Genomic DNA, 16,340 nt, shown 5'->3' with positions numbered 1-16,340 from the left:
GATTTGTTCGGGAGTAGCAGTTTGTTCATCAAATATCCTTTAGCTCTCTATCGAGGACATATTCTTTTTCCTCGTAGCAAAGGGTCATACAAATGTTTCTTATCCTATCATTAAAGTTTGACCCATCGAAGATAGTTCTCCCAACCACGTTCATGAGGGAGAATGAGCTAGAAGGGTTGGAGCCTGAAGCATTGTTTGGGATAGACATCTGAAAAGAAAAGGAACAAAGTTTAGATTAGATGAGAATCCTTAATATTACACCCAAATAAAATATTAAGGTTAGGACCCAACACAATATTTTAGAATTTAGAAGAGGGATGCCGTAATCCAATTGCAAAATATTTGAAGGTAGGTAAATGACGATTTACCAATTTCCACCAGGAAAAACGAAATTTATTATTAAGTTTTAATTGGATTGAAATTCCTAGATACTTTTGAGATTCATTGAAATTTTCAATGGCATGTTTAAATCTCGATTGTGCCCTTCAAGTTTGTGACTGGGATGCCAATGATCACAAACAATTTGTGAATAACCATGCAAATGTACTTGGTACTCTTAATGTTACAAATCACCTAATCAATGTGGCCGTTAATCACACACGCTCCATTGATATATGATTAACATCAAGCTACCCTTTGCCACCTTTGTTAGTCCCAGATTAGTGTGCCGGTTAACTACACATGCTCCACTAACGACTTCACAAGGTGTAAAGTGCATATTTCATAGAATAACACAATTTTCACATTTTCCCTAAAGTAACTAAGATTGGAAATTTAATAAAAGTTTAGTTACTTTATAATCATCATTATACTTTTAACGAGAATTAATGTCCTATCCTACCCGTTCGGCTAACAACCCTCCATCAGTCAAGGAAGCGGTGGGTGAGAGTGAACACCTATTAAACCACCAATTTATAGGCAGTAACCTTATACCCCCCATCCCCTCTTATAGACCGGCTTCGTAAATGAGGCCTACTAACGGTAAGACTAACTTGTCACATTTATTATATATATATATATATATATATATATATATATATATATATATATATATATATATTATTAATATTGTAATATTATAATAGTATAAGGGTTGAATTTTAAACTTTTAAAATTCTAAGGTTTGGAATTAAATGTTTCATTAGTGAGACTTTACAAATTCCAAAACTTAAGGGAAAGTTTTGTAACTCTTCAAAACTTTTGGTTTCCATAACTTATGAAAACTTATCAGTTTTAATGTTCATGAATGAGACTCTTCATATAACTTGAGGACAAGTTACAAAACTCACTTCAAGAACAATTTTAGATCAATTTTAACAACAACATTATCATATAATATTCTATTGATCTAATCTAACTCATATAACAAGGCAATTCATATCAAATAATACAAATAATTACTTTATTATCTTAAAATTTGACAATTGTCCTTTAATTGGATGAGGATCATCATTACTAAATCAGAAAATACATTTTTATGATTACAAAACAGTTCGTGGTAATGATCCTTAATCCAATTCTGGCCAAAAACTCGAAATTCTGCAACCAGAGGCATCTACTCGACGAGTGCATGAACTGGACTCGTCGAGTTGCCCTTTTACTGAATGGACTCGTCGAGTCAGTCAGTGGACTCGGTGAATTCATCAGTCAGAAGCCAGAAAATTGACTTTTTCATCTTTAAAAATTTACCAAACATCATATAACAGAAAACAATCCTAGTCTCTGATACCACAGTTGGGTTTTGAGCACTCTAACACTCCTGTGGTGCACATGCAACGCTAGATGCTTTGGATGATACCTCTTATGTAGTTTGAAGTTCTTAGCATACATCCTACATACATTTCAAATTTTCCAAAGCATACATCCTAACTACCATACAATAGAGGATATACAACATAAAACTCATAGTTAGATGATACCTCTTATGTAGTTTGAAGTTCTTAGCTTTTGAAAGCCTTAGCACCTCAAGTGTGATGCCTCTAATGTGTCAAAAATACCAAATGCAAGAGGAGGCTTGAGAGAATAGGCTAGTTAGCTTAAAATCGATTATCACTCTCTTAGAATGAATGGGGCAACCGAGTTTAGCACTAGGGGGTTGCTTTTATAGTGTTACAAAGGCTAGGGTTTCATCCATGCAAACCCTAATGCACCATGACCCTTAATATTACTTAGGCTCCATGGGTTAAACCTTCGTGGACTATCCATGGACTATCATGTTGGTTTAGCCCATCCTAATTAACCATGGATCATTGGCCCACACTATAAGAATCATTGATTTACTTAATTAGTCCTCGTATATTTAGTTAGTCTCTTTGGATCACTAAATTAATTCCACATTAATTCTTGATCAATAATAATTAAATAATATGATTTCTCAATTAATATATTATACTTATAATATATTAATAAATCACAATTAACCTTATTCTCAAAAGTCCATCCTATCAAATTGTACTGTTGAAGGCAACCCAAAAGGACCATGCTACTATCGGGTCAAGTACATCCCAGTTATAGTTATGGGCTTAGACACCTAATCCAACACATCGCATCTACCAATGCCCTCCAATACCCCACATCCACCACTACTCTCCTCCTATCTCTACATCCATAAAAATGAGATTATTTTGTTGATTTTACTGATCGGGAAACAAAAGAAGATCCAAGACGCTTGATTCTGTTGTCAATGGAAGATCCAGTAGAAAAGACAACATGCTTGATTCTCTATCGCTCCCCTCTCATCCCTAAGTAAGAAAAACAAATTTATATGTTTCATATTTGGCTAAAATATCAGTTTATTTTGATTTGTATCTCAACTTGATTGTGTTGTCAATGGAACCATATGTATATTGTTTGTAACGTCCCAAAAATAAGACCCGAATTTTTTTCATTTTTAGATTAATAAAATAGTTAACTATATCATTGTTATAAAACAAAGGTAAACAAATCGTATCAATACATCAACATTCATCAGAGTAAATCACAAAATGTGGAATCGAGTGGTGTGTGCTCTGCAATCATCACAGGCTCTTCCCTTTGGAACCATAAGTACTTGAAACATAAATTGAAAACCGTAAGAACGAAGCTTAGTGAGTTCCCCAACATACCAAACAAAAAAAACACATAACGGGCCCCGCCCAAACTCGCATATCGAGCCCCACCCACTCAGTATAACGGGCGCCGCCCAACAAATAAATCATCTAAGTACATTCACATACAAGAGTCGCACATACATCTAGTACCCTAGAATCACTGATCATGGGTCGGCATTGGTGCCTTAGATCCGCTAACATGGTAAGGAAACTTACCTCGCACTAATGAATCTCACGATACATCTTTGGTTGCTGGCCCGCTAAAAATCCCCGCTCTATAATCAAGAAACATCATCCAATTAATAATTGGATCCTGACTCGCCCTAAGAGTCCCAAACTAGGGTAAACGACCTTTTTACCCTTCCCTATATTTAGCCCAAGGTGTTGGGACCCGATGTGTTGCGTCTGGGGCTCGCTCCTTAGCCCAGTTTTTTTACCGGTTTGGGCCTGTCCAACCGTGTTTATTTTATTAGGGTTTAGTATTTAAGGTGCATGCATGTATCCTTTGTAATTATCGCTTTATTTAATTATTCTAAGTATTGTACTACAAACCCTAGCTTGCCTTTACAGTGGAAGTTCTTCATCGAGCTCTACTGAGGCGTGACTATTCATGAATCATTAAGCTATACTTTGATTCCATCTTGTGTTCTCTGTGTTTGTTTGTTTGTTTCATTGATTAACCTGTTGAATATCTAATCGATCTAAGAGTTTTCAACTCATCAATTGGTATCAGAGCAGGAGACTGTGTAATCCATACACATCTCTTCTGTTGAAGAAGATCTTAGGGTTTTTCCGCTTTGATTGATATTGTTAGAGCCGTCATTTTCTATTGACGTAGTTATTTAATAGTCGATCTTACCCTAACGTTATTTACAAGTCTGATCTTAAGCAAGTTTTTGAACAAGCATCATTATGTCCATGGAAGATTCTCAGACAAACCCAATCAATATCTCCAACAGTATAGGATCACCGACAAGGATTCCTATATTATACACTCAAGATTATGGGGTCTGGACGCATCACTTCGAAGACTACGTGATTGGTTCAGAAGACAATGGATACTTGATCTGGGAGGCGATTACAGTAGGTCCATTCGCTCATTCAAGCACTTCAAGAATTGTTAAAACTCAAAAGGAGTATAATCAACTCGTTAATGATGTGAAAGACATACCCCAAGATGGGAAGGAAACGTTTCAGTGCAACATCAAAGCTTTAAGGATGATAAGGTTCGCTTTACAATCGTACACGTTCCGGTTAGTAAGCTCATGCACAACAGAGAAAGAAATATGGGATAGGTTGAAGGAAATGTATTCTACGGATGTACATCTTGAGCATTCAATCCAAACATTATTGCTCTCTGAATTTGGTGACTTCAAGCAGAAGCCCGAAGATAAGCTTATTCAAGCCTTCGATCGCTTTAATCATCTCCTTAGTAAGATGATAAAGCATGGGATTGAAAGAAAAGTCATTGAACAGAAGGTCACATTCATGAATGGCCTTAGACCCGAATGGATGGCTGTGGTGTCTACTGTGAAGGTACATGAACAATTTAAGGGTTATTCTCTGGCAAAACTGGTGGGAATATTAAAGCCACATGAGAGTGCAGTGACTAAAGACACGAATGTGGTTTCTAGCATGGGGTCCTTGGCACTAATCTACAAAGGAAAGAATACTGCTGAAGAAGAAGAAGATTTAGATCTCTCTGAATATGATCTAACAAGTGAAGATTATGCTTTGATGGTGTCAAATCCCAAGAAGTTCATCAAAAGAAGGTTCCCAGCTAATAAGAACCGAAACTGGCAGGGAAGAAGGAGGAACCGAAGAGTGTCTCTCAGACCGACGAACCAAATAAGGAAGCAAAACTTGGTGGTGACTCAGGCTTTAATTGTCACTACTGTAGAGGCAAAAATCACTTTGCCAAAGATTGCATGTTGAGAAAGATGACAGAGAAGAATGATGATGATGATGATGAGGAAGCGAACCTCATACGACGATTGGAGGAAATCAAGAAGAAGAAAGCTGGATCTAATAACACTATGAATGATGATGATGATGATGAGGAAGCCCACTCATGGCAGGGTTTTGTTGGTGAAAGAAGAGGACGTTGCAGGAAAGTGTCTAATGGTGACCTCTGGGGTGTCACAAATGAGAGGTTATACCACTGATGGGGGACTAGACGAAGCGCAAGAGCGAGAAGACAGGTGTTTTGCAGCGAAACCTTTCAGTGTGCAGATCAATTAATGCGATGAGTTGATCAATAAGGTACAATCGATTCTTGTTTCTTTACGAACCCCCATCACAAACTATGAAAAAGAACTGAATGGATTAAAATCTAAATTTTGTAGTATAAGTGGTAGTTTAACTCAAACTCGCGTCACAAACTATATCCTTACTGATCAAATCAGCAGGGTATCATCGAAGAGTGAGGAGAGGCGTATGTGGATAGAGAAAAAAGGAGAAGGAGTTGATTAGGTCTAGGGATGAAACAATTTATTTGCAACGAGATAATTAAAAGCTTTTGAAACAACGGAATGTTTTTTGTTTGATTGCTAAACAATTATATTCCAATATTACTCAATTGCATCTTAATTGTGATATAGGAAAGAAGATACATCGTATGATTTTACCCTTCCTTGAGTTCAAGGAGGATGAAATTGATGCCGATGCATATAACTGTGAAAACGTTGTTTCTTCTGATGATATCTCTACCTCTTACAAAATTGGTCTTGACAAAATAGAGTCCTTCATAAAGTCAAAAGACCATAAGGACATGCTCAAAAATTTGTTGGATGAAAATGAAAAACTAAAAATCAAGACCGAAATTGTACATAAATTTGACTCTTTGAATACCAAGTTGAGTTCAGAAAATAAAATTGATATTGAAAACACTTCTGAATTCAATGAGGTTGATGATACGAGTGAAATATCTGTAGAAGATGAGGTGGACTGTTCCGAATTTGTCAAGAGCGAACCTGAAACCAATAAAAATCTTATTTCTGAAAATTTTGTTGAGTTTGCTCGTTCATCAAAAGACAAGACTAAAGTCCTCAAGGAAAAGGTTTTTGTATATCAAACGGTCCAAACAACTCCAAATCAAGTTTATAAAGTTCAAGGAGTTACTCAGCAACAGACAGACGAACTTACAACATTAGTAGAAGAAGATAATGCTGATGGTTGTGATAACTTTTTCTTGTCAGCACCTATTGATAACGCCAATGAAACAGAAGGTCTATCTCAGAAAACATCATGGAGGGTAAAAAGTAGGTACGTCGCAGAACCACTTAATGAACCTACTCGCTTTGATGTGCCAAGCACAAGTGGTAACAAAACTCCTTCAGGCGAACCGGTAATGGTGTCAAGTGAAACCTCTTTGCTAAAGAGCGAAACTCATGCTCAAAGACCGAAGAAAAAGGCTAACATCCACAAAAATCCAAAACAAGTGTTAGAAATAAATCATCAACAAAATTTGAGATACAGGAAGAATCTCAATGAAAGGAAGCAGTTTTGGCGATCTCAAAACCCTAATGACGTTCGTTATGAAAAGACCTTTAAGTTAAAGGAAGAAGCAAAAGCAAACTCAGCTTCTCGTGTTTAACATAATGAAAACAACCGAAAGAAGAGTTTCGGTACTCAGAATCAAGACAACCGAAAACAGAGTTTCGGTCCACAAAGGCGTAGCAACTGTGACAACCCGAAATTTTCAGCTGTATAAACTGTACAGTCAAGCACATCAAATAGTAGCCAAATTCATTTCAGTACGTTTTTGGCCGGTTTTCAGTCCGTTTGGGTGTTTTTATTTTTATTTTCGTCAAACGATTAAATAAAAGGAAATATCGTTATGAGTGAGGTGTAACAATTTAACATTTTAACACCTTAACAAGGTGTTTACGGCCAAACTTGGGGAGTTTGGGTCGTAAACTCCCCCTTGACCATGAACTCATGCTTAAGGCATGAGTTTACCCTTATTCCCTCACTTCCTCACTTTACACCTTCAAGTTCAAGAACACCCACCACTTTTCTCTCAAGTATCATCACACACTTCTTCCAAATCCTCCAAAATGTAAGTTCTTCTTCACTTGTTTTGTTGTTATAACACCTTATCTAGTGTTTATACATCATTTCATCCATGAATCCTTCATTTTTACTTAGATCTTCAAGTCTTCTTCAAAACACCAAGAACACACACAAGTGTTCTTGGCCCTTAAACACTCTTACAAGCTTCCTATAAGTAAGTACACTCTTCCTAACTAGTTACTTGCTTAGTATACTTGTTAAATCATGGAAGAACACCAAGAAACCCTCAAGAACACTTGTGTTTACGGTCAAGGGAGATCCTTGAACCGTAAACACCACCAAGTGGTGTTTAAGTGCCCCTAACACCTTCTAAAGCTTGGGTATTGGACTAGAAACTTGCATGCATGAACTAGAAACTAAAAAACACGAAATGGTTAGGGTAACCATGAGTTTACGGCCGTAAACTCAAGGATTACGACCGTAAACTCAAGGGTTTACGACCGTAAACTCTCAAAGGTGGTCCAACGACCGTAAACTCCAAAGAAGGTCCATTTCGAGCCCTAACCACTTCCTAAGCCTTTGATTCAAACCTAGAACACTTCCTTGTGAAGTATAAGACCTTAAAACACACAAATGCACCAATTACCATGAGTTTACGGCCGTAAACTCATGGGGGAAATGGTCCAGAAACCGTAAACACATATATGGTTACCAAATGAGGAGTAAACTCCAATGTGAGACCATACTCTCCTTAGATGCAACCCTTTAGCACTCCTAGCACTTAAAACAAAGTGTTTCCATGTATTGGGAGGTCTTTACTTGATTAATTAGTTGTTAAATGACTAATTAGCTACATTTATGTATCACTACATGTTACATAGGATCCGTGTGTGTGTTCAAGTCCTCACTTGACACCTAGCATCCTACCCGGCACTTCCATCCAATCCACTCACTGCAGGTGAGTTCATACCCCTTAATCAACCTTTGAAATGATTTTAAATGCTTTTACGGGGGGAATAAAAGTTGAACTATTAACTTATTATATCAATCACATGTGATTAATAACTGTCAAGCAAATAGATTTTTGCACGTTAAACTGTTTTATCCAGCTAAAGGTTTTCAAATCTTGTTTTCAAATCTCTTTTAAATAGCAAAATCTCTTTTTAAATTACTAAGCTTTTATCAAAGCCTTTAAAACTTATATCCTTGTTAGATTCATGTCTATATAGATATAGTTATATAAGTAGGGTTTGAAGGACTTAGGACTGATAGTCCGCTTTATTTCCTGTTCCTTGTTTAGTTGTGGACTTAGAGCATCCGGTTATTTGTCCGAGTGTCGTTGAGGTCCTAATTATATATCATGTATATCTGGTTAGATAATAAAACTCTCACTTCAGTTCAATACCTTTGGGTAGCAAAGGTACCTAGATAACCTCTCAAGTAAACTATAATAGGTATAATTTAGAAACCAACCATCACTTTCATGAAGGAGAACTTAGCTATATTAATATTCTAAAAACTAATACTTTTAGTAAAAAGAAAGGTTTATAGAAATCAAAACACGAGATGCATCCTCATGACGCGGATTTCACCGTTGTCAAGTTGGTAACCAGAGTCTCCTGGAGGGAGAGCGGGCATTGTGTGTATAGATCTATACGGGACAGACCATCCCACATCCTGACTACTAGCTACAGTCCCGGCCGACCAAGCCAAGGGGTGACAAATGTCACATTCATTTCGACGCCAACAGGTCGTCGTGTTTACATCCGTCAATCAGTATGGTTACGAGTATCTTTACATTTACCTTTTAATTCATGGCTTTAAGGTAAGTATTATCACTGTAGTTTCTACATATAAAACCATCATAATATATTTCCTAGTTATACACTAGGCCACATTTAAACCTTTAAACTAACCTACTTAGGATTAAAGGTTGATTTAGACTTTTCGAGGCGTATTGTTCATTCGATACCACCTGGAGTCTACACTTCATTCATTTAGACTTTTCGAGGCGTATTGTTCATTCGATACCACCTGGAGTCTACACTTCATTCATTTAGACTTTTCGAGGCGTATTGTTCATTCGATACCACCTGGAGTCTACACTTCATTCATTTAGACTTTTTGAGGCGTATTGTTCATTTGATACCACCTGGGGTCTACATTTCATTCGTTTAGACTCTCCGAGGCGTATTGTTCATCTAATACTACCCGGAGTCTGCATTTTATTACCATATAAACAGCAATGTCATTGTTGAAGTAAAATATTATTTTCCCCTATTACATTAAATTGTGGTTTTCCCATATACTCATTAATGTAAAAACTATATTTTGATAATGATAGTAACATTTGGGGAAAAATGTTCTTTAAACACAAAACAGTTTGGTCTTGGTAGAAGACTGCTTTTAATAGTAAATATAGGATCTTCTGGAAGGAATTCAAATACTTTATAAGCTCTTATCACCATCATCTAATGAGATTATTTTGAGGAAAAACATGTATTTATATCAATGTCATTAAAATACTTATGAACTCACCAGCATTAAAATGCCGATACTCTCTTTCAAAATAACTTGCATTCTCAGGTCGTCAGTACACAGGTACACTCCGGAAGCTTTTGTGAAGACAGCCTTGTACCTAGCTACATTTTATGTTATTCTCTGTATCTACTTTTGATGTTGTTGCTAAATGTAACCTATGTAAAACTATTACTATTAATGCAATGGTTGTTGTACTTTGATTACTATACTGCACGTGTTGTGATACTTGACATGACATCCTCCACCCCAGAACGTTTTCGCCGTTCCGGTTTTGGGGTGTGACAGCAACCAAAAGAGATGTTTCGGTCCTCAGACGGACGACAACCGAAAAGGAAGTTTCGGTCCTCAAAATGAACAAAACCGAAAGGATGGTTTTGGCCCTATATCAACAAATGAGAGGAATCGAAGGGAAAGTAGTTTCGGCTCTCAACCAAGTAAGAGCAATGACCAAAAGCGTAATTCTGCTCCCAAGTCTCATTTCTCTCACTCTCACTCACAAAATGATCGAAAGGGAAAAGGAAAGCTCTTTCCAGAAGATGAAAAGAAGACGATGTTTGAACCCAAAGTGGAGAACCAAAAGACTACTAACATCAATTCAAAAACTGAACCTAAAGTACTCAAATCTAATAAAATCAAAGTTTTCACCATAAAAAGAAAAGATGAAACAACACTAATAAAAAGAACCTTTTTAGTTGATGTTTCTCTTACAATTCCCTGTTCTGTAAAAGGCTCACAAAGACCCAAGAAACTTTGGGTTCCTAAATCTGCTGAATTTTTGTAGGTTATGCGTTACGAGCAGTTCGATGATGAATGGTACATAGACAGTGGCTGCTCGCGTCACATGACAGGGAGAAAGGAAGAGCTGGGGGAATTTCGGTCCCTTCAAGATGGTGGAAGTGTCAAGTATGGTAATAATTCTTTTGGCACGATCAAAGGTTATGGTATGATTACCAATGGTGATTTCTCGATACGAAAAGTGGCGTACGTTGAAGGTTTACAACACAACCTTATCAGTATTTCTCAACTGATGGTTGGTACTGTGTTAAAAGTTTTGTTCGATGACGATGGCTCTGAGATTATTGAAAAGAAGACGAACAACATTCTTCTGAAATCAAAGCGAAAAGGAGAGATGTACCCTCTGAATCTCAATCCTATACAAGGAAGACCAGCTGTTTTCTTGCTAACGAAAGCTCACTCAAACGAAAGCTGGCTTTGGCACTGAAGACTCTCCCATCTCAATTTCAAAGACATCAACAAGCTAGTGCTTGGGGATCATGTTCGAGGTCTTCCTGTTTTGAAGTTCGATAAAGAACACTTGTGTGCTGTGTGTGAAATGGGAAAACAAAGTCGACCAAGTCATCCTTCTCGTGTCAATACAAAAATTATTGAACCGCTAGAATTACTTCATGTTGATGTATGTGGTCCATCTTCAATCGGAAGCATTGGTGGTAACAGGTATATACTTGTAATAGTCGATGACTTCTCTCGGTTTACGTGGGTATTCTTTTTGAGACAGAAATCAGAGGCCACTCCCAAGCTTAGACTCTTTATCAAGCAGGTAGAAGTTCAACTGCGAAAGGTAGTTCGAAACATAAGAAGCGACAACGGGTTGGAGCTTAAGAGCAAAGACTTTGAAGATTTTCATGTAGAGAAGGGGACAACTCACAACTTCTCAGCTCGATATACTCCACAATAAAACAGAATTGTCGAAAGGCAAAATCGATCTTTGTGTGAAGCCGCCCGAACCATGCTTAGCTTCGCTTCTCTACCTCTATATTTCTGGGCTGATGCCATTGCTGTTGCTTGCTACACGCAGAACAGATCTTATCTCAACAAATGATTCTCCATTACTCCTTATGAGATATTGAACAACCGAAAGCCTAATGTAAATTTTTTCCATGTGTTCGGTTCAAGATGCTTTATCTTCAATTCAAAGGAGCACCGAAAAAAGTTTGATGTCAAGGCAGAGGATGGGATTTTCCTGGTTTATTCCTTAAACTCCAAAGCATATAGGGTTCTGAACAAGCGTTCAAAAAAAATTGAAGAGACCTATTATGTCACCTTCGATGATAATTATGTCAAGAAACTGAAGACAACCGAAGGTTCTATGGAGGAAATATTTCCAAAATTTGGTCAAGCTATGGTACCAATTTCAATTCTCTTTGAGGAATACCTACTGCTATTTGATGAACCAGAAAAGGCTATTCACTCTGAATCCAAAGCTGAAGACAACAAGGTAGACAACTTGAAGAAGATAATTGACGATGCTGCAAAGAAAATGGCAGAAGAGCAACCGATTACAACTGTGACAACCCAAAATTTTCATTTTGTATAAACTCCGCAGTCAAGCACATCAAATAATGGTCAAATCCATCTCAGTACATTTTTGGCCGGTTTTAAGTTCGTTTGGGTGTTTTATTTTAATTTTTCGTCAAACGAACAAATAAATGGTAGTATCCGTTAGGAGTGTTGTGTAACAAATAAACAATTAACACCTTGACTAGGTGTTTACGGCCAAACAAGGGGAGTTTGGGCCGTAAACTCCCATTTTCCATGAACTCATGCATATAGCATGAGTTTACCCTTCATTCCTCACTTTTCACTTCCTAACTCAAGAACACCAAGATTCTCTCTCAAGTATCATATCACATTTCTTCCAATCCTCTAAAAATGTAAGTATTTCCTTCCTTGATTCGTTCATATAACACTTTATCTAGTGTTTATACTCGATTTCATCCATGGAAATCTCCTCTTTTCTTAGATCTTCAAGTGTTCTTCAAAACACCAAGAACACCAAGAACACACACTAGTGTTCTTGGCCTTTAAACACTCCTACAAGCTTCCTATAAGTAAGTACACTCCTCCTAACTAGTTGTTTGCTTAGAATACATGTTAAACCCTTGAAGAACATCAAAATCCCCAAGAACATATGTGTTTACGGTTCAAGGAGATCTTCTTGGACCGTAAACACCTTCAAGTGGGGTTTAGGTGCCCCTAATACCTTCTATGGCTTGTGTAAAGGACTAGAACCTTGCATGCATGAACTAGAAACCCCAAAACACGAAAATGTAGAAGTGACCAAGAGTTTACGGCCGTAAACTCATGGGTTTATGACCGTAAACTCCCAAGGAGTGGTCCAAGGACCGTAAACTCCACCAAGGGGCCATTTCGAGCCCTAGTCACTTCCTAAGCCTTGGATTCGAGTCTAGCTTACTTCATTGAGTGGTATAAGACCTTAAAACACCCAATGACACCATTGCCATGATTTTACGGACGTAAACTCATGGGGGAAATGGTCCAAGAACCGTAAACCCATATGGGGACTAAACTCCAATGTGAGGCCATACTCTCTTTAGATGCAAGCCTTTAGTACTCCTAGCACTTGAAACAAAGTGTTTCCAAGTATTAGGGTGTCTTTACTTGATAAATTAGTTGTTAAATGACTAATTAGATACATAAATGTATCATTTCATGTTAAATAGGATCCGTGTGTGTGTTCAAGTCCTCACTTGATACTTAGCCTCCTATACCATCCGTTCATCCGAATCACCCACTAAAGGTGAGTTCATACCCCTTAACCAACCTTTTTAAATGATTTTAAATGCTTTTATGGGGGGGGGGGGGAATACAAGTTGAACTATAAAGTTATTATATGAATCACATGTGATTAATAACTATATTGCAAATAGATTTTTGCATGTTAAACTCTTTTATCCAAGCTTTTATCAAAATCTCTTTTAAATTACCAAGCTTTTATCAAAGTCTTTTAAACTTATATTCTTGATAGATTCATGTCTATATAGATATAGTTATATAAGTAGGGTTTGAAGGACTTAGGACTGATAACCCGCTTTATTTCCTGTTCCTTGTTTGGTTGTGGACTTAGAGCATCCGGTTATTTGTCTGAGTGTCGTTGAAGTCCTAGTTATATATTATGTATATCTGGTTAGATGTTAATACTCTTATTCCAGTTCAACACCTTTCGGTAGCAAAGGCATCTAGATAACCTCTCGAGTAAACTATAATAGGTATAGTTTAGAAACCAACTATAACTTTCATGAAGGAGAACTTGGTTATATCTATATTCTGAAAACTTATACTTTTAGTAAAAAGAAAGGTTTATAGAAATCAAAACACGAGATACATCCTCATGACGCGGATTTCACCGTTGTCGAGTGGTAACCAAAGTCTCCTGGAGGGAGAGCGGGCATTGTGTGTATAGATCTATACGGGACAGACCATCCCACATCCTGACTGCTAGCTACAGTCCCGGCCGACCAAGCCAAGGGGTGACAAATGTCACATTCATTTCGACGCCAGCAGGTCGTCGTGTTTACATCCGTCAATCAGTATGGTTACGAGTATCTTTACAATTACCCTATAATTCATGGCTTTAAGGTAATAAGTGTCATCACGGTACCTTCTAGATATAAAACCATCATAACCTATTTTCCTAGTTATACACTAGGCCACATTTTAAACCTTTAAACTAACCTACCTAGGATTAAAGGCTACTTTAGACTCCCCGAGGCGTATGGTTCACTTAATACCGCCTGGAGACTGTATTTCATTCATTTAGACTCTCCGAGGCGTATTGTTCATTTAATACCGCCTGGAGTCTGTATTTCATTCATTTAGACTCTCCGAGGCGTATTGTTCATTTAATACCGTCTAGAGTCTGTATTTCATTCATTTAGACTCTCCGAGGCGTATTGTTCACTTAATACCGCCTGGAGTCTGTATTTCATTCATTTAGACTCCCTGAGGTGTATTGTTCATTTAATACCACCTGGAGTCTGTATTTTATCACTTTATAAACAGCAACGTCATTGCTGAAGTAAAGCATTATTTTCCCTATTACTTTTACTTGTGACCTTTTCACATATTCATTAAAGTATAAACTATATTTTGATAATGATAGTAACTTTTGGGGGAAAATTCTCCTTAAACAATGAAACAGTCGGGTCTTGGTAGAAGACTGCTTTTAGTAGAGGAACTCATTCGTTTAAACATAAAACAATCGGGTCTTGGTAGAAGACTACTTTTATTAGGAAATATAGGATTTTCTGGAAGGAATTCTAATACTCTGTAACTCAAATCACCATCATCTAATGAGATTATTTTGAAGAAAAACATGTATTTACATCAATGTCATTAAAATACTTATGAACTCACCAGCATTAAAATGCTGATACTCTCTTTCAAAATAAGTTGTATTCTCAGGTCGTCAGTAGACAGGTACACTCCGGGAGCTTTTGTGAAGTCAGCCTTGTACCAAGCTGCATCTTATGTTATTTTCTATATCTACTTTGATGTTGTTGTTAAATGTAACTTATGTAAAATTATTACTATTAATGCAATGGTTGTTGTACTTTGATTACTATACTGCATATGTTGTGATACTTGACATGACGTCCTCCACCCCAGAACGTTTCTGCCGTTCCGGTTTTGGGGTGTGACAGATTGGTATCAGAGCATTGTTTATAGTGAGCTCGGTATATCAAATCATAAAAGATATACACCCTATAAATACAATGGGATAAAAATACTCTGACCAAGAATTATACTTTAAAATATAACCATATTTTACAAAAGTATAAGAACATCCCGAATATAAAAACCCGAACAAGTATCACGGGAAGAATAAGAATAAAAGTCTTTGGATGTTGAGCATTACCATCAAACCTGGGCAGTTATGTAATCGTAAGCTGGAATAAATATAACCTAATGAACTATATTTATTCGAGATGCGACTAACGTGTGCTTGGGAGTGTTGGTGGTGTTGCAATAAATCTGAAACTTATCACATAGGAATGTTACAGCCAAACATAAAGTTTAAAATACTATAGGAGTATTTTAGGATACTAAAAGACTATCAATAAACCCAAAAGCGTGTTCGGAAGTTGTAGAATCAAACATGTAATTAAAATACTATAGCGGTATTTTAGGAACCATAAATAAACCTTGTGTGAAAACTAAAAAGACCCTTATTGATAGACCTATGATTACAGAGTGTATACTCCTAAGGTTATATATAGGGAGGATCTCATAGGCTAAGAATGTGTGGTTTCGCTCTACCTCCTTTTCCTTGTTTGGATGTGGATATAGAGTAGTATCACATATTCGAAAGCCTATCAGATCTAAGTTATATATTATTTGTGTACACTTTGTAATTATAACAGGACTCGATATGGGTCACCCAGTGGAATTGTTTTAATAATCTCTTAAGATTCTTTAGACATTCCCATTCTCGCACGAACACCTTTAGAAAACCTTAACCACTTCAGTAATCGGCAGAAGAGTCGATACAGACCCAGAAGAGGTTCATTGATAAGATTTCCAATTAGGAAATAAATGAACAGGGACGAGACTATTGAAGTCACCATGTGCCTATACCTTTTAGGGATATCGGTGGGAAATTCACCTGAACTCCCGGGATTCCAGTTATCCATTATGAAGTGATGGCACTCAGAGTCAGAATCGGAAGTAAGGCGGAGCAGAAATTCAATATGTCTACAAGAGAAGAGAACCCTAGGTAAGTACCCGGAGGAAACCAACGCTTGTTCCAGTCAGGGATAAGAGGTGGACAGAGGGAGCCAATGCATGGAACCCGAGAAGTGTTTCTACCTCTTTAACGTCGCGTTAATAATCCATAAAATAATACAATTTAGTGAGTTAGTGATTACACTACTCACA

The sequence above is a fragment of the Lactuca virosa genome, chromosome 3, assembly GCF_052849685.1.
Source record: "Lactuca virosa cultivar CGN04683 chromosome 3, Lactuca_virosa_CGN04683_v6, whole genome shotgun sequence".
Taxonomy (NCBI): Eukaryota; Viridiplantae; Streptophyta; class Magnoliopsida; order Asterales; family Asteraceae; genus Lactuca; species Lactuca virosa.
Note: the sequence above shows the minus strand (reverse complement) of the source record.